The 20,247-nt window shown below is 32.8% G+C and overlaps 1 pseudogene; it reads left to right on the top strand.

Moving 5' to 3' along the window:
• The first annotated feature begins 7,851 nt into the window (after positions 1 to 7,851).
• Positions 7,852 to 18,503, top strand: LOC136205544 (FRIGIDA-like protein 5; annotated as a pseudogene).
• Positions 18,504 to 20,247: the final 1,744 nt, after the last annotated feature.

The following is a 20,247-nucleotide window of genomic DNA, read 5'->3' as shown; positions in this document are numbered from 1 at the left end:
CATGTATGCTAAAAGAGGATCCAAGTGATAGAGTACCTTTACACGTGATGGTTTTTCATTGGAAGGCATAAGTGTTCCAATAGAAGTTTGACACATAAAAAGATGCAAACAAAAAACAGTTACAAGAGGTCTCACAATCCATAAATATAAGGTTTATGAGAATCATATATGTATGTCAAAAACTCTATATTTTCTTAGTTTAGTACTAACTTGAGCGTCAGAGTGCTTACGTTGGTAAGCCTAAAACTCTCTTATTTTGCATATTCATTCGATCTGAAAATTTCACAATATATCAATTGATGTGGTGAGCATGGAGGTGAGATTCAATCATGGACACACTACCTCTAGAGACGAACATGATGTATGGAGATCTAAGAAAAAATAAATGAAAACTACCGATCGAAAGAGTAGTTGAAGATGTTACAAGTCAGGAGGACTTAGATGTTTCACCTGATGATGGACACAATGAATCCATAGAGAAATTCCTGAGAAAAATGCAAGGAGATATGAGGCCACATGATATCAACATATTCTTAGCAGCCATGACGAAGTTAAGGTCCAATCCAAATCGGGGGGAGTGGCAGATTCTCCATTAGGATATGTCCATGTTGATCTAAATAGGAAAATCCCCACAATTTTTGGTATGTTTGGTATTAATCTCCCCCATTGAATTCTATTTCCTGAAACATGAGAGTGTAAGGGTGAAAGTTATGGAGTAAGGATCGTGGCAACCAAACAAGAGAGATGATGCATTACACTTATTAAGGGAGGAATAAGTAAAGCAGTTTTAACAACGAAGATGGAAATAAGAGACAATGAACTATGCATGAAAAGATGTTGAGGGTCAGCCAAGAAGGATCATCATAGGGCCAGGGCCAACTGTACAATACATGAAGATGGAAGTGGAAATTCAAGCAAGAAATCAACATCACATGCTTCTGCAAATGAATCCATGCTTTTGTTTCTTTATTTCGGGTATGTTTATTTTACCTATTGTTTGCTGTTTGCCGTTGGAAAAAGCAGTTTTTCTATAAAAGAGAGATTCTCTACTTTTGTAAAAAGCTACTTTTCAGGGGTAAAAGGCAAACATGAAATGAGTAACCAAACACCTAAAAATATCATTTTTGAAATGAAAAGGCAAAAAGCAGTCCGAAAATGAGCTACCAAATACCCCCTTCATTTGTATACTTTCATTGAACCTCTCGAAAAGTATTTGTCTTATACTTAAATGAGCATATTTAGGGTCCATTTGTTTTACCTACTGTTTGTTGTTGTTGTTTGCTGTTACGGTTTGCTGTTGGAAAAAGCTGCTTTTCCAAAAAGCATAGATTTTTTGCTTTTGTAAAATGCTACTTTTCACGAGTAAAAGATAAACAGGAGGTCACTAACCAAACACCTAAAACTCTCATTTTTAAAGTAAAAAAGACAAATAGGAGCATGAAAAGCAGCTACCAAACACTCCCTTAATATGATAACTAATAAATATAATAAAATAATCTTCTCACTTAAGAATTAACATAGGCCCATACATTACCATTATTAGGGGTGTAACCGAGCCGAACCCTAGGTAGGCTCGGTATTGGCTTGTTAATATCTCGAGCCGAGCCCTCACGAATCGAGCTTTGACCGAGCCGAGCCGAGCTTTTACCGAATCTGACCAAGCTTTGACCGAGCCGAGTTTTTATCGAGCTTCTTATGAGATTTAACTAAATTCATCATAAATGCATAGAATAAGTAGCGTAAAAAAATAGAAAAGCTTTATAACATACTCCATATGAGTTTAAAATACTTTTAAAGAAAAACAATCATGTTATTGTCGAGATTCAAAAACAGTATATGGTGCTTGTGATCGGAAAACAGAAGTTCGGAGAAAATTTTCAAACAATAACATATATATTAAAGTTTGTAATATATTTTATTCCTTACAAAACCTAATTGTCTAGCTAAAGACTCAAATGTCTAAAAAATTTTGTGTCATTTTTTTATGGGTTAAATCTTATTTGAATTGTGAATTGTGATGAAAACTAATAATAACCAATGAAATATATATATATATATATATATATATATATTAAATATAATAAAATATACATAGTAATTAAAAATAATCGAGCATGTTCGAGAGCTTTCGAGCCGAACCTGAGAAAGCTCGGACTCAGCTCGTTAGTACTCGAGCCGATCGCGAACTCGAGTTGAGCCCTATCAAGCCGAGCTTTGATCGAGGTTTCACCGAGCCGAGCTCGAATAGTTTACGAATTACCAAGACTCGTTTGCACCCCTAACCATTATGCAATAGCCTTTATAATTCATTAGCATGCTTACCTTTTTCTACGAACGGGTAATTAGGTCATTTTCACTTTGTAAATAAGATTTCACACGCATCAAGTGATTCATAATTAAAAGTTTCCAAATTTCGATCGTAGATGAAATTTGGTGTGCATCTCTCTTTTATAAAGGCTAAACGACATCTGCTATATAACTAATAGAAATTCTAACTATCTATTCTTGATTCCTTTAAGTATTAATCAAAAAATGATTTATCATTTTCTTCTATATCATAAATACGTTATTTTCATATCTAGGATAAATTTCATTATTGTAATAAGAATGATATTTATTCTTAATTTAAAATAAGAAAAAAGTACAAAAATAAACCATATGATTTGGGCTATTTTTAAACATAAACTATGCGGTTTAAAAGTTGACAAATAAGTATTTTGAGGTTAATTCTGTTAGCAAAAACAATTCAAACCGACTAACGATATTAAAAAAAGTCAAATCATATTCAAAGTCAAAGGATAAAAAGTTATTTTTATCTTTATATTTATTTATTTTATAAATTAACTCCATTATTATCTAATTATCACAAACAAATCCATACAAGATACAAAAAAATCAAACTCACAATCTCCTCATTCTCTCGTGTCTCTCTTCAACAAACCCCGGACTTGGACGTGAAGCATGTCCTATTAACGAACCAACCAAAATCCCTCCGTCGTCCTTAGCTCCATTATTACCATCGTCCGTCTTGACACGCTTCCTTAGTATAAAACGGACTAGGCCCCAACAACGATTTATGGTCCATTACCGATACTTTAACGAATTAGAATTCCCATCGACATTAACATAAAGTGAAACAGTTGAAAAACGAGCCGGAGTAATTCACATCCCTATAGCAGCAATAATTGAAGGCTCCACTTGACAGAGAAGCCATTCGATTATTTGGTCGTCAGACACGAGCAGGATATATGATCACATACAGCGAGCTAATCATTGAGCAATATTTTCCCAACAATTATGGTATGTGTTCTTTGTGGAAATTGGAATGTGAAAATGTTAGAGCACTGAAAGAGGGAAGGCCTAGAGAATCCATTCACAAGAGTTGCTGTGAGACAATGAGACGAAGACGAAGGAGATGGTGAATTTGGGATTGTTAGTGATAATTAGATAATAAGAGAGTTAATTTATAAAATAAATAAATATAAAGACAAAAATAATTCTTTACCCTTTTAACTTTGATTGACATTTGACTTTTTTTTTACACTTGTTTGTCAATTTTTAAACCACATAATTTATGTTTGAAAAATGAGTTTAAATGCACCATTGGTCACTGAACTTACATGGTTATCTCAAAATGGTCACTCAACTTCAAATTGTCTCAATACAATCACTTAACTTTGAGTTTTATCTCAATTAGACCACTTCGGCGATTTCAACGATTAAAAGGAATCAGAATGATGACACGAGTGACACATCAGCATACGTCAACTCAGATCTCTGACTGAAACGATATTTGGTTTCTCTTTTTTATTTACTTGGTGATTTAAACTATAAAAAACAAGTCTATATATATAGGCCAATAAAAAAACAGCAAACAGAATATTTAGTAACTACTAACCTATTTATTGACTATTAACTTTAGTAACACCTAACCTATGTAATAGCTATTAATTTTAGTTCATTAAATTTTTTTATTAATTTTAATAACTCCACTAATTAAAACATATTAAATATTTTTTTGTAACCACTAAATCACATTAATTAATTATTAAACTTTGAATCAAAATTAATATATTTAATTCTCATTTAAAAATATCTCATGTAGAATAAAGAGTTGAGGAACTTGAAGCCCGTAACCACTCAAGTCGACATTAATTAAATTAGAAACTAGAAAATTCAATTAAATTAGATATTCAGTTACAGATAAAGTAATAAATTTTTGAAATTAAAAATTAAATTAAATTAAATAATTAATTACAAATAAAGCAATAAATTCTTAAAACTGAAAATTTATTTTATTACTTATATGTGGATGTATAATTAATATATTAAATATCCTATAAAAAAGTTTTCTTATTTAAACTAGGAGACTTATCTAGGAAGACTTGGAAACAATATATATCCTATTTGGTTCGGAAGAAAGCTTTCTTTTGTGAGATAAACATCATACAACAAATTCTTCTACCCTTGCCGAAATCCTTCGGGGTTTCATGGATATCGTTCGTCCTTCTAGTTGGTGTGGATCACCAATAGAGACGTTCTACTTATGGACATTTTGGAAAGTTGATTGAGGGTTCGAAAGATTCAAAGGTTCAACACTTCAAGAGGTAAACACGATAAACCATCTTGATTAGAATAATTGTTTTCATTAAAAAAATCTTATATATTGAAAAATAGAGAGACCCATTAAAAGAACAAAAAAAAATTGTTGGACAAAATGAATAAAATATTATGAAATTAATTTAAACATCAACAAACAACTCGTTTCATGAACATTCGTGGTCGTTCGTGAACAGTCGTGGTCGTTCGTGAATAGTCGTGTTCATTCGTGAAAAATTGTGTCTATTCGTGAACAGTCGTGTTCATTCGTAAACAATTGTATCTATCCGTGAACAGTCGTGTTCGTTCGTAATCAGACATGTCTTTTCGAGTTCTATCTATACATAATGGAAGTGCTATAGGCTAGAAAAATCAAAATACTCTCTAAGATTTATGTTCTTATTTTCCTATTCTGGTGATAACCAATTTACACCCGGTAAGAGTTCGTCTACGTAATATGTTGTACTCTAGAAAACGATCACAAATAACGACGGAATGTGTCTTAAGGAGGCTGCTAATACATTCCATAAACTTCCATCACCTACTCTAACTCCTAATGGTAATGGAAATTTTTTTAATGAGAGTCAATATTTTCACTCTCATTTACATTCCATTAACTCCCAAACAGCATTAACTTTTAACTTTCATTTCCATTACTTTCCATTACCTATTCCAGCTTTCACCTCCATTGATCTCATAACCCTACTAAAAGATTGGCTGTCTAAATTGATACATTTTTTAAACGTTAAACCTATATTGGTGCTATTTTGTACGTGGAGCCTAAATTAATACTTACCCAAAAACCATAGATCTATTTTAATACTTTACCCCTAAAAACTATCTACAAAGTTTTAAAATTTTTCTGTAAAAGCATCCATAAAAATATTGAACACACATAAATAGTTACATGTAGATATTTTATCCATAATTTTACTAGTATGTCATTTACGTTTGGAGTAGTTGAAAGTCTTCAAATTTCTTATATCAAATAATGATATTCCTTGATGAATACATCGATATTGAAGGAAGTATGGAAATAAGAGCGTCCACGACCGCTTTTTAGTTTGATTCTTACGTTAGAAGTTAAATGTATTATTGGTCACTGAATCATGGTTGTTTCAAAATTGTCACTTAATTTCAATTTGTCTCAATAAAATCACTCAATTTTGAGTTTTGTTTCAATTAGATCACTGCGGGAAGATTTTAGGTTACTCCTAGAGTAATACTCCCAACCAATGAATTCACGATACATGCATATATAGTTTTTCTTTCCACCAATCATTTCCATATATAGTAGGACTCAAAATGATTTTCATTGGTTGTGAGTATTACTCCCGGAGTACTATAAAATTTCTCATCACTACGATGATTCCAGTGGTTGAAAGACAACAAAATAATGACATGGTTGACACGTCAGCATGAGTCACCTTATATCTCTAACCGAAGTGATATGTGACAACCTATAACACTCTCATTGAATTTTACATAATCATAATTACAAAATAAACACAAAAATAATAAACTAAGATAATTGAAAATATAATGAGAAAGAAATTGAACCATGTAGACAGTAACGGATCCAATGCGAGATGAAACGGGAAGGCCATGAGCATCCGACCACTTTTCATTGAAAACGTAACTTCGTAAAAACCATGTACAAAGTTTTAAGTTTTTTTTTCAAGCATCCAAAATTTACTGGACACTCGTAAATCACTTGAGAATAACTCAAGTATGGTCTGTTTGTTTTACCTGTTGTTTGTTATTACTGTTTCCTGTTTCATGTTACAGTTTATTGCTTGAAAATGTTGCTTTTCTAAAAGTAAGGATTCCCTGCTTTTATAAAAAAAAGCTAATTTTCAGCTACAAAAGGCAAATAGAAGTGTCTAACCAAACTTTAAACAAACAGGATGTCGAAAAGCAGCAACCAAACACCCTCTATCATTAGCGTTTACGTTGGAGTAGTTGAAAGTCTTCAATTTCTTATATCAAATAATAGTATTCCTTCGTAAGTACTCCCTCCATTCTTTTTTTTATATGTTGTTTAAGGTTTTCATCAAAACCAATGCAACTTTAATGAGACTATAAAAATAACTAATTTACTTTTAATACTTCTCTTTTAAATTTTTAATTTCTATACAAAACTTATGTTTTCTTAATTTTTATGGCATATTTAAGATTATTTGTATTAATAGTTATATCTCTATCTTTTACCATTAATAGGGACAAATTAGAAAAAACATTACTAAAAGTGTATTAGTAATATAAAATAACCTATAAGAATGAATAAATTAAAAAGTCTAAAACTACATATAATAAAAAAAAGAATATGTTCTTAAATTAAAATTTGAGTAGAGTCGCTCATCAAAACATTAAGAACCTTTTTATTTTCTCCATTAATAGATCATCTATTTCCACTTTTAGTGACTTTTTATTTATATTTTTATTAATAATTTATTATGAAAGAGTCTTTTCTATTTCTATAAGTAAAAATAATAATAATTAATAGTTTTAATAATAAAATAATAAATAAAAATTAAATATGAGCAGTATTGTTGGAGAATCAGTAATTCTAATATATTATCATTAATACAAGGCTTAATACATTATTTGTCCTATAAATTTGTCCAAAAAGCTTAATTGGCTCTCTGAATTTTCAAAGTGTCCTGATAGTTTCCTTAACTTACATAAAATGTTTAGTTAGCCCCCTAAACTTGCATAAAATGTAATCAATTGATCACTTGGTTGCAAAAAAAAAGTAAGTTAAATACGGAATATGTATGTCACGTATCTTAAAATGTTATTACATAATTCAAAAATAGATTAAAAAAGAAATTATTATTTGCTCAACTATGAAACTTGTCTTCTCTAATATTAGAACCACATACCCCGATTTTAGTCGCTTTACTTTTTTTTAAGACTCATGCAATACATCTTCCGCATTTAACTTACTTTTTTTTGTAACCAAGTGATCAATTGATTACATTTTGTGCAGGTTCAGGAGGCTAACTGAATATTTTATGCAAGTTGAGAGGCTATCGAAACACTTTGAAAATCAAGAAGCCTATCAAACTTTTTGGACAAATTCAAGGGGCAAATGAGATATTAAGCCTTAATACAAGGAGTTGAAGAGTTGTTTTGTACTCAGAAGTTGAGAGGGAAAATCTATCTATATACTTAAAGCAGTATACTCACTGCTGACATGTCAATTTCTTAGAATTTTAAGAATTCTTTTTTTTTTCCGAAGCACGGTTTAGTTGCACAACTACTTCTCCTGTATCCCTCACCCTCAATCTCCCTTAACTGCTCTTTCTGTAACCACACCTTAACTGCTTTTTATTTTCATTTCTTCTTTTCTCACCCTAATCCCGTTCATCTCCACCTTTAAACTCATGCCTTCCTCATTGAGACTCCTCCATGTTTACCAGAAAATCACTTACCCTCTTCCTGTTTGTCACGATTTTCTCTTTATTTATATTCTTTCAGATTGATTTCTTACTAGGTTAGTTCTCTTCCAAATTTAATCCCTCAGCTCTTTATAAATTTTCATTTCCTCATCTCTCTCTAATCCCCCTATTTCTTTAGATTTTCATTTTCTAATCACTGGCTCAAATTGGGTGTTAGGTTTCAGAATCGCACTTATTCTTTTGTGTGTTGTAGTCTTGATGTAAGCTATTGTTTTCCTATATTTATTTCTATTTTAAATTTCTAATTAACATAGTATTTTTGTACCATTTCCTTATCTTTTTCCTCTTTCTTTCAACTTTTTGATTTTTTCTTCCTTAATTGTTTCTCCTTACAGGTTGTAACTGATTGAATACAACCAGAAACTGATTGAAATACAACCAGAATGGGGGGTATTGGCAGAGATTGGTATCGAAAGGGTGCTGCTTTACTTTCAAAATACAAAGTCTCAATTGGTAATTTAAAGTGATGGTAAATCCCCACCCTTACTTTTTCCTTCTTTGCTTTTTGTTAAATTATGAAATAATCAGCTGCTCTAAAATTTAGTTTCAATTCTTTATTTGGTCTGAAATTATGAGTTCAACTGCTTTGGTCTTTCAGTTCGTGTTACTGTTTCTTCCCTAACTCCCTCAAGTGTACTCTCTTTGGTTTCTGTTTGTGGCCATGGGACTATGCGGATCATCCACATCCTTTATCCGCTTCCTCTAGGGTGAGTTGGATTTCTATTCTTATGTGAATCAACTGCTTTTCTTTTTCAGTTATCTTTCCAACTCGCAATGTTGATTATGCCTTAAGTTTATTGATTCACTTGCTTTTTACTTTTATTTACATCTACTATGTTGAAGTCTAATTGGTTAGAATTTAATTTAATGTCCTACTGATTGTTTATGATTCAATTCTCCCCAATTTTACTATTTCTCATTTTTCTATCAAAGCATCCGAGTAACAAATCTGTTTTTTAATGATTGGGGTTGTTCAATTCAGATACAATTTCTTTTGTGTGTGCTATTTCCTTCTGATGAGTTTAATAGCTTTCTTTTACACATATAACTTCCTTCTAATCTTCATCATCCTTCAAGAATTTATGGTCACATATTTGTTTGGGTTGGATTTGTTGTGACCCCTTTTTCTCTATCTACTCATAAAAACTTATTGGCTTTTGGCTTTGTTCTTTCTTTCAATGTTGCTTCTGTGTTGTTTTTACTCGGCTTCCATGTTGTTGTAATGCAGAACACCACTTTCTCTCTTAACTGCTCCTTCATACTCCCTCCATATCAGCCTGTTAACCGCCTTCCCTCTCTCTATCATCGGTTTCCAACATTTGCGCATCCATTGTAGACATTTGGATGAGGTAATACTATTAGTTTTTTTAATTGCCTTTTATTTTTTTGCTTTGATTCATGTTCTTGGTCATGTTTTTCCTGCTGCCTCACATTTTCTCTTTCAATTTCGTACGCATCTAGATTTATCTTTTCTCAATTTCTAAAATTTGATAAAGCTTTGTGTTACTTAGATTTACATGATTGTGATTCAATGTATTTTTACATGATGGGTAAAGAATTAGATGATGCATGTTTCAAATGGGTTTATTAAGTTGCGATTTCGTTCGATTATAGTTACATTTTGATTGTTTTTAGGACAATGTGAAACTATATTTTCTTTTCGATTTCATATGAACTCATCTTCTCCAATCTGACATCATCTCCATTGCAATAAAACAGATGCCTCTGAGTGAAGCAACTCATCATATGCAGATCAGAATCTTCCATAAGAGAACGTCCATTTGAAGATAGCAAAAACAGATTCACACTTCACATTCGAGATATTGAATGACGATTCTATAACGGTAATCTATTCCTTATATTTCTTTCATTAATATCATTTACTCCATCAAGAAATATTGGGCCGGTTGAGGCGATGTTTGAATGTAGAGGTGGTTAATATCATTTACTCATTGCACTCTTCTTGGTTTAAAAATGTTATTGTTAAAGACTTTAGTATTCTATTGTGACTATTGTGATTTCATCTTTGATTGTTCAATTGTTTTCTACAAATAGGAAAATCTTAAATGGGATTGGTAGAAGTTTTCGTTACCCATATTATCTTATCTTCCTCACCATCTCACTCTTTGTTTTCCCTATATTTTGATTCCATTCTTACAATATTATTTTACTTTGGGTGGACTTCTATTCATTCCATTCCTTTTGTGTCCTTGCAATAACAACTGAAGTACTTCTACATTTACTTGCTAAAGTGCATGTTTAATTGCAAATTATAAAATGGCTTTCTACAAAATCATTTGTTATGTAATATGAAAAGGGTTATGTATCTTATTTTTTTTTATCCTCAAGTGTTGATCTTACTTTTATGATCTTTCCTCTCAGAATTTACAGCCCACATCTCTAATCTTTATATAACAATGTGTTTCAATGTTTGCTTTGTTTTTTTTTTTTTAATATTATTATTTTCCAGTTATTGAGTAAAAGGATGGATGGATGGATTGGTGGGTGGGTGGGTGGCAAGTAAAAAAGGTTTTGTTTTGAAGTTTTGAATGGATGTTTATGGAACAAATTTCTGTTTGTACTAAATTCAATTGGCTAAATCAAATATTCGCTCCCCCAAATTGAATATATTATAACTGTAACGTGATGACGATCTAACGAGCAATATTTGTATAAGTTGCGATTCTTAAGATTAATTAGTTCATAAATGGAGCAAAAGTTTAGTATATAACATGTGACTTTAGTTTTTACCAATATAGTTTTCAATATTGTGGCGTGACTTCATTTTTCTCCTACTAGATTTTTAGAATACACAGGTAAAGACTATTTCTCTACTTATATTTTTCTTTGTGTTGATCTAATACTTATCCTTATAGAAAGCCGAAATTAAAATATCTAATTTTCAAAGATAATTATCAAATTACAGAAATCATCTACACAGAGGCTAGCAGGTAGTAATAGCTCTCAAAGGCTGTGCGATGCAAATATACACACCAAAGTGGAGAAGATCATTATCCGTCGTTTTTGAAATTCTTTGCTCATCATTCTATATTCACTCTTAATTTTGATGAGCAAGCCAATCAAAATTAGATGTTCCTTAGGCAACTTCCTCTTTGATACTATAATATTACTTTTGTATTAATTTTCTTTAGTGAAGCATTCTAATTTTAGCTTAAGTATTTAAAACAACAATAACATATTGTACAGCTTTCAAGCTATTCCTAAAATTTAAATCAACTTTCTAATAACTTTAACGAATGAATGATAAATTTAAAGTAGTCATAGTTTCATATGAATTTTCTTTTAAATTTAATAAACGTTGATTTTTCACTTTATATTTTTTTGTCCACACATCAAATTTTAAATGTATTTTATTTTTATTATCATTATTTTAATATGTTTGTAAAAAAATTGTATATCCCGTGCATTGCGCGGGGTTTCATACTAGTGAGTTATTAAGGCCCCGTTTGTTTTACCTACTGTTTGCTGTTGCTGTTTGCTGTTACGGTTTGTTGTTTGCTGTTACGGTTTGCTATTTGCTTTTTGAAAAAGCTGCTTTTTCAAAAAGTAGAGATTCTCTGCTTTTGTAAAAGCTGCTTTTCAGGTGTAAAAGGCAAACAGTAGGTCACTAACCAAACACCTAGTGCTGTTTTTCAGATTTAAAAGGTAAACATGAGATCACTAACCAAACACTTAAAACTCTACCTTTTGAAATGAAAAGGCAAAAAAGAAGTATGAAAAGTAGCAACCAAACGGACTTAATAAGAGCATCTCTAGTGCTATGTGAAAAGGGACTTACTTGCAAATAAAAAAAATTGGTTGGTTGTAACCAACCATTAGAAAGGTTGCAACTTAAATAGGTTTGTAACTTCTGCTGGTTACAACCAAAACAATTACCTAACATATATATATATATTTCACATAGAGAAGAGAGTGTAAGTCAATCATCCAATTTTTACCCTTTGATCTAGCAAGTGTGATCCACTCTCCAAAGAAATCGTGTAAAGCTCACCAAAAGCAAGATAAATCTAATATTTTATGGGCCCAACAATCAATATTAGGTTATTTATTTTATCATTTTATTGTTTAAATGTTGTTTATTGTTTTACATTCATTTTATCATTTTATTATTTTTGTATTCTATTTTTTTTTGCATTCAGTTTATTGTTTAAAAGCATTCATTTTATCTTTTTTTTTAAAGCATTCATTTGTCCTAATATTTATATATTGCAACGGATCTATAAAAAGAATCATAATAATTGTGATTTATAATAAAATAATAATTATTTATTTGTTTTTTTCAAAATATTACCATTGTGTTTAATCAATTAATAAGATTTATGTTATTTTATAATAATTATTTATGTTATTTAATTTAATTTAAATAATAATGTATATTAAATTAATTATTATATTGGATAAATATTTTTTTATTAATAATTAGTATTGAATTAATTATATTGTTGGATAAATGTTTTATTAATTGTATATTAATTGATTAAATATGAAGTGGTTTATGATAAGTGGGACCTACTAAAATTTGAAATAACAATATATTTTAATGATATGTAATTTTAAAGTGTTATTTTGAATGAGGTGGAGGGGTAAAGTAACAAAGTTTGTAACTTTACACAAAGGATGCTCTAAGAGGAGTTGAAGAGTTGTTTAACTATTGATTTTCTCGGTGCAATAAAGTGGTTTTGAAATTGGCGCAGAAATCGGTATAGGGACCGCCACGGCAATCACCTCTCCAGACCACCACTCCATTGATACAAGTCCGAGTTAAATACGAGTTCTACATTACCAAGAGGTTTGCTGTTATCCGAACTCTGTATTTCCTTTACTTCTTTGCCCTATTATCTTATCTTTTCACTCTCTTCCTTTCCCTTCTTTGCGATTGAGAAGAACAGAGGAACAACGAAGATTTGGAAGGCCAGATGTACAGTTAAAACTGGCTTTTGTAGCTTCATTATACTCTTCTCTTGCTGTATTTTGCATAAAGTTTCCACTATACTGTTGGAATACTACTGGTCAGTGGTTTTTCTGATTTTTTTTTTTGGGTGAATTTTGCTTTAGTTTCTGCTTGATTGAAGTTAGGGGAGATTAAAAAAATGGAAGGAGAGGGAGCGAGGTTAGTTGAGGTTATCTCCTATTCGGTACTGAAAGTTCAATAATCTCTATTAACTTCCATTAAACCATTAAAACTCCTTCCAAGCAATGTTAGTTATTTAATCTCTTGTAACTTCCATCCAAGCAGATCTTAAATTTTCTATCTGGTTATTTGCATTTTCAGGTTGGGGTTTTGTGTAAAGGCTATTAGGTTTTGAATCCAGGTTAAATGCATCATTTGTGGCTTAACTTTGATGGTTGTCTCAACTCAATTTCAATTGGACTCAATAAAATCATTAACTTTCACTAAGGCCGAAACGAAACCTGACTGCTGCCTAGATGAGTCAACGATTTCTTATTAAATAATATCAATATATTCATTTGTTTGTCATTTTACCACATATGGGGCTGCCACCCGTTGGCCACGCTGGCCATTTGATTTGGGTGTGGGTTGACATGGAAGTACCCGACCTTATCCGATATGAATGAGATTACACTCGTACCCATATAAAAGGATATGGGACGTACCTAAGTAAAATGATATGGGACGTACCTATGTAAAATGATATGGGACGGGTATGAGATCAATAAAACTACCTGCCACCGGTATTAGAATATCGGGGATGAGATCAATAAAACTACCTGTGACCGATATTAGAATATCCCCTAGGATAAGTATTAGAATATCCCCTAGGATACCCGTTATTTGTCTATTTATTTTTAGTGTATTTTAATTTCTTGATAATTAGAGTGATTTAGTTTTTAAATTTATAAATGAATTATTTATGGATGATTTGTTAAATTTATTCTTATTAAATTTGTAATATTTTTTACTTTATCTATTAATTTTTAATGGGTAAGGTACCCGCGGTTTAAATAGGACGGGTACGGATAATGAAAAAAATAAAACGAGTAAAGGTTTGGAATCGGCACTACCCGCGTTTATTCTATCCGTTGCCATCCCTATCACCAGAGTGACTTTATTGCGACAAAATTAGAAGTTGAATGATTTTATTGAGACAAATTAAAATTAAAGTTGAGTGATGATTTTGAGACAACATGAAAGTTCCACCCATTGTGCATTTAACCCATTCATTATCATTGATTTGGAGCATTATGTGAGACAAATGGGGGGATGGGGATTTTCAACTCTATTTTCTTTTGATAGATGAATTAAAAGTGATGTTGCGTTTTTAGACTTTATTTTTAGGCAGTTTCTTTTTGAACTGTATAGGTTTTTGCTCCGATGGAGGCAGTAGTAAATCTTATAAAACTTACTGAGTTAAAGCAACAAAGCATTCGCAAGTCCTTTGATGAAGCCCATTCACAAGCTTCTTCCATGCTCTCGTTAACTCTCCACTTGAAAGATTTTGAAGATCAATTTGAATTGGCAAAAGAATCTTTACTAAAGCAAGCTCAAGAACTTGACTTAGAAGCCAAAAAGATAGCAAAGTTAAGTTACAAAAGCTTAATAATCTTCAATCTGAGGATTATCATTTGGTTCTTGTTCAAGAACAATTGAATTCGATTCGAAAAGAGGTTGAAGATTGTAATGGGATGCTTAGTATGAAAAAAGATGAACTGGCATTGGTGCAAGTGAAGCATGAAGAGTGTAGTTCGGAGTATAATGTTAAAAGGGAGCAATTGGATACAATTGAGAGGTCCATAGAAGAATATAGTGGAAAGCTCAAATTAGATGAAACCAAATTGGATTTAGTAAGAGTGAAGCTTGAGGAATGTTGCAAGGACCTCTATGTGAAAAATGTGGAATTGGCATCAGTAGAGCAGTCACTCGCTTTATGTTCTACAGAGCTTGAAGTTAAAGTGAAGGAAGTAGAAAGTGCGAGAATATCGGCTACAAATTGTGATGAAGAACTCGAGCTAAAACAAAAGGAGTTGTCTATGATAAAGAACTCGATTAGTGATTGTGATAGTCAACTTGAGTTGAAGCGGAAGCAGTTGAGAAGGCTGCAGAAATGGACTGACAAATATTCTAATGAACTAAGTAAGGTCAAGAAACTGATTGAGGAGACTTCAAATGATTGTAATTCAAAAGAGAAACACCTTGAGTCAATCAAAGTGTTGATTGAAGATTATGCTGGGGAACTTGAAGCTAAAGAGAAGCAGCATGATGCTATAAAGAACTCTATCGACACGTGCTCTACAGAGCTCTCAATGAAACAGAAAGAGCTGGAGTCCATAGACAACTCTATCAGAGAGAATTCGTCGGAACTTGGATTGAAAAAGAAGAAACTAGAACAGCTTATCAAAGTAATCAAATCAAAAGAAGAGAGTTTCAATTCACTTAAAGAAACAATGAAAACTTGGGAAGGTCATGAATTGAAACTGATTGCTGTTCAAGAATCTATTAGAGAGCGAAATGGAGAACTTGCATTTAAGGAGAACCTACTCAAATCAGTCCAAACGTCCATCATAGAGAGCACTGAGGAGCTAGAATCTATGAAGAAACAACAAAACATACTCAAAATATCGGTTACAGAATGCTCTGAGGAGCTTGAGTAAAAAAGGAAGAGCCTTGATTTGGTGGAAAGATCCTTGAAAGAATGCGGCGATGAGCTTACTTCGAAAAAGGCAGAATTGGAATCATTGCAAAGAACTTGTGGACTTCAAAAAGAGCTTGAGGAAAGGGAAGAGTATTTAGATTCACTCAAAACAACATTTGAAAAAAAGTTAGAGAAACTTCAAATGAAAGACAGAGAGTTTGAGGCATCTATGATGGACTTAGACCTAAGGGAACGGAAAATTGATTTAATGCAAAAATCAATTGATGAATATTCTAAGCAACTAGAACATAAAGAAAAACAACTAAATGACAGAAGTGATGGAAGATCTTTGCAGTTGATCTTGAATGAAAATTTGAGAGAGCATGATTCAATTCTGACAGAAATCTTTACTGCTATTCAAAAGTCACCGGACCCAGGAAAGCTAGTGCTAGATGCTATACAGGGGTTTTACCCTGCGGATTTGAAGAATGGGGATAATGAGTTTAGCTTGAGCATCATTAGGAGGAGCTGTACTACTTTGATAGGGCAGTTGTTGAAAATATCGCCAGAGGTTAAGCCAGAAGTAAGAGAAGAGGCAATGAGATTAGCTCTCGATTGGAAGTCAAGGATGAAAGCACTGGCCGAGAACTCTCAGGAGGTGTTGGCATATCTGCAACTTTTAGCTGCCTTTAAATTGGGCTCTTCTTTCAGTAGTGGTGAACTTCAAAGTTCTCTTGATGTTATTTATCAGAATAAGCAGGCACTCGAATTACAACAGGCTTTCGGACTTGCAGAGAGCATATGTGGTAAGTTATTTCTCACTTCCGATTCCTAAATGATATAGAATATGCCTTGTCTACCATTATGTGTCGCTTATCAAATCATTTTAGTTATATAATGAGTTTCTATATGAATAAACAAATGATCCTGGTACTTCCCTATGCTATGCTTTTAGTTAGTTGTGTTTACATGTGCATAGCAGTTTTTCTGCTGCTTGCCCACAGGACTGCATGACTTATCTATGGCTTGTTACTGTTGTTGCACATCATCTATAATTTTGTCTTGGCACTCTTTTTTTGGTTGCATCTTTTCTTTGTCACTTTTAGACACTTGAATGAGGTATTATGATAAAATCTGAGGGAAATTATTGGAGTTTCCAAAAGTTGTCTTATATGTTATCTGAAACCTAGTAGAACGTATAATACATTATTTGATGCTTAATTGCAGTAGAAGGTACTACACTTGAAATTTTGGTTTCAATTTGATCTATTTCTTATCAATGGTTTTGAATTACTTTTGTTTAGTGAGTGAAATTTCCTCCTCGTCACAAACAGATGAGCAAAATCCTGTGCAAGCCCACAAAACAGTGAATTCTTCAACAGCAAAAGTTCAGTCTGGTGCAACAATTTTTAATATGGTTTATCCGCTGATCCTAGATGATTGCATGGACATTGAAGAATTGATGCCTGGTGAAGCTTTAGCTGCCCTTAAGTTGTCTCTAGACCCTGCAAAATTTGTTTTGGATTTGCTGCAGGGGTCATATTCCCAGCATTGCGAATATGGAGGTTCAGGACTTGATACAAGTGTTGCTAAGAGTATAGTTGTATTACTGAGGCAGCTAATTTATTTCTCGCCGAAAATAAGCTCTATGGTGAAAGAAGAAGCTATAAAGCTGGCAGCTTTATGGAAACCAAATGTAACATCGGAAACGGCGAAGGAGATGGAAATTTGGGCTTTTCTTTTGTTTTTGTTTATATACGGATTGTTTTCCTATTACAGAGGGGAGGAGATCTTAAGACTCCTTGTGAAGCTTGCTCCTCATAAAAATTCTCCTGAGATGTGTCGTCTCCTTGGTTTGACGGATAAGATTCCCAGTTTGTTTCCTAGCAAATTTCTCATCTCCATTTATGTGTATTTTACTATAATAGTCTATTTCATAAGATGAGTCTAAATATATATGTCTTGTTGATGCATTCCTAAGGGTCAGTTCTACATTATTATTTTCTTATGCAGAGCTTATCCGGATACTTATTCAAAGCAACCAGCATATAGAGGCTGCTAGATTTAGCTGTGCTTTTTGGCTGATTCACAATTTTTCGCTGGACATCATCCTGCAAAAATGCGTGGAGCATCTACGGGTAGATGCACAGGCATGTCTTATTCTTCCTACTCGCTAATCCTATTGTCGTTCTCTTCTCTCACTTACAATGTCAAACGTATAAAATAAAAAAACTGAATTTGGATTTTGTTTGCAGGTGAAGGCCGCGGAGAGAGAATTAAATGCTCTGAAAGCCATATTTCAATGCATAACAGATTACAGGCTGGAATCCATATATGATGCAGTGGGCATTTTTCATCGTATTAGTGAGCTGGAAAAGCGAAAAACAAGCAGCATATTCTCTACATCAGCCCCTGCTGCCTTCTTGAGGAGTGATAACTATGTCGCAGTGTCCGACAATCAGCCATCTCCTCTTGTTCCGAGGCAGCTCCACAACCAAAATGTTAGGAATGCACAGTCTAACAATTTTGTCCAACGGCAGATCCACGATCAAAATTCTACAGATGGATTGTTGTCTCGAGGTAATAATAAACGTCCTAGAATAGATATCTGAGTTAGCAGAACCTTGTCATCTTAAATTGCCGATCAATCATCCCGTAAATGAGTTCAATGCAGGATCAAGACCTCACTACATAACACTTTGTTTGAGCTTTGCCCTGCATTTCCTTTCTTCCTTAGATTTTAGCCTTTTCTCACTACGTTCTTGTATCATGTATCATGTATCATAATTGTAATATGTCAATAAAAGCCTTTTTTTTTCTTTCCTAATTCAATAACATGATTTACGGACCATCCGTTTGACACGAGTATCACTTTTTAAAATAACGTATTTTTAACAGAATTAGATGTTCATAACCAAAAAATGAAAGATCAGGGGCCTAATAGTGTTTTTTGCAATCCTCAGTGGAGATTTCTGAATTTTGTCTAGTACTCTTTCTTCATCATCACAGGCAATGTTTTAAAAACTGCACCGGACGTCGAACGTGTGGACAACTAGGTTAGGGGTCAACGGGTTCAACCGGTTGACTCGGATTGATTGAACCGGATCATATTATAAATAATATATATATAATTAATAGTTAAGAAAATTAATTTTATAAGAAAAAAATACTAGCAAAGGGGTGCCTTCTATGGTTACTTTGTTTTTGACAAAGTACTATTACTTGGTGTGTTTTCACTATTAGATGATGGAGTATAAAATTAATCTAATGATGAAAACACACAAAAACAAAGTAATCATAGCCTTTACCCTAGCAAAAGTGAATTGATAAAGAAAAAACAAACTAAAAATGTGCTCACTTAATCTTTCAAAAAGTCCAATATAAAAAGAGGAGAAGCCTACATATTAGAAGCAGTTGGGTTATAAATGGTGAACCGGAATAATTCCGGTTTGCCGGTTTACCGATTCACCACGGGTCAATGATATTGACCCAGAATGTGTATAACCGAACTAGATGTATGACCAGTTTGCGGTTGAACCGGTTCAACTGGTCGGTCCGGTTTGGTTTTAAAAATATTGAGATTCATATCTTAGGCCTGAGTCCAATCCGAGCACGAACCCGAGCCCGACTAAATTTCTTACGGGTTGACCTGGGCCTGGGCTCGTCAGGTTTTATGAAAAGCCCGACAGGCCCGGTCCAGTCCGATCCATGCCCAGATCTAATTGACACGTCAATATGAGTCAACTTATTTCTATAACCGAAACCACATGTGATATCCATTTATCACTCTCATTGAATTTTACATAATGATAATTATAAAATAAACACAAAAATAAATAAACCAAAATAATTGAAAATAAAATGAGAAAGAAATTGAACCACGTAGACAGTAACAGATCCAATGCGAGATGAAACGGGAAGGCTATGAGCATCCGACCACAAACGTAACTTCATGCAAACTATGTTGGGAGTTAAATGCATTATCGGTCACTGAACTTATATGATTGTCTCAAAATGGTCACTCAACTCCAATTTATCTTAATAAAATTATTCAACTTTAAGTTTTCTCTTAATTAGACCACTTCGGCGATTTCAATGATTAAAAGTTATTGAAATAATGACATGATTGACACAAGCATAAGTCAACTCAGATCTCTGATCGAAATGTGACAGCCACATATGCTCCATGTGTCAGTTTTTTTATGAAAAAATAACAAAATTTAGTTTTTTTTCATAAAAACAAATGACACATGGCTCTCACCTGTCCTTTCGGTTAGAGATATATGTCAACCATGTCATTATTCAATTGCGTTTCAACCACTCATTGTAGTGATCTAATTGAGACAAAACTCAAAGTTAGGTGTTTTTATTGAGACAACAATAGTGTTCATATGGACCTTGATGATCAAATGGACGTGATCATTCACTGTTAGATCTAAGATGATTAAATCTAATCTTTACGATGCTTTAAATTTTCACCATAAGATTTTAATCGGTCTAAATCTAATGGTGAATAGACCTGTTCACGGGTCCGAGTATCCGTCCGGCTCGTGTCCTCTGAGCCATGCTTG

This window comes from Euphorbia lathyris, chromosome 9, assembly GCF_963576675.1.
Source record: "Euphorbia lathyris chromosome 9, ddEupLath1.1, whole genome shotgun sequence".
Lineage (NCBI taxonomy): Eukaryota > Viridiplantae > Streptophyta > Magnoliopsida > Malpighiales > Euphorbiaceae > Euphorbia > Euphorbia lathyris.
Note: the sequence above shows the minus strand (reverse complement) of the source record. Positions and strands in the feature narration are given on the sequence as shown.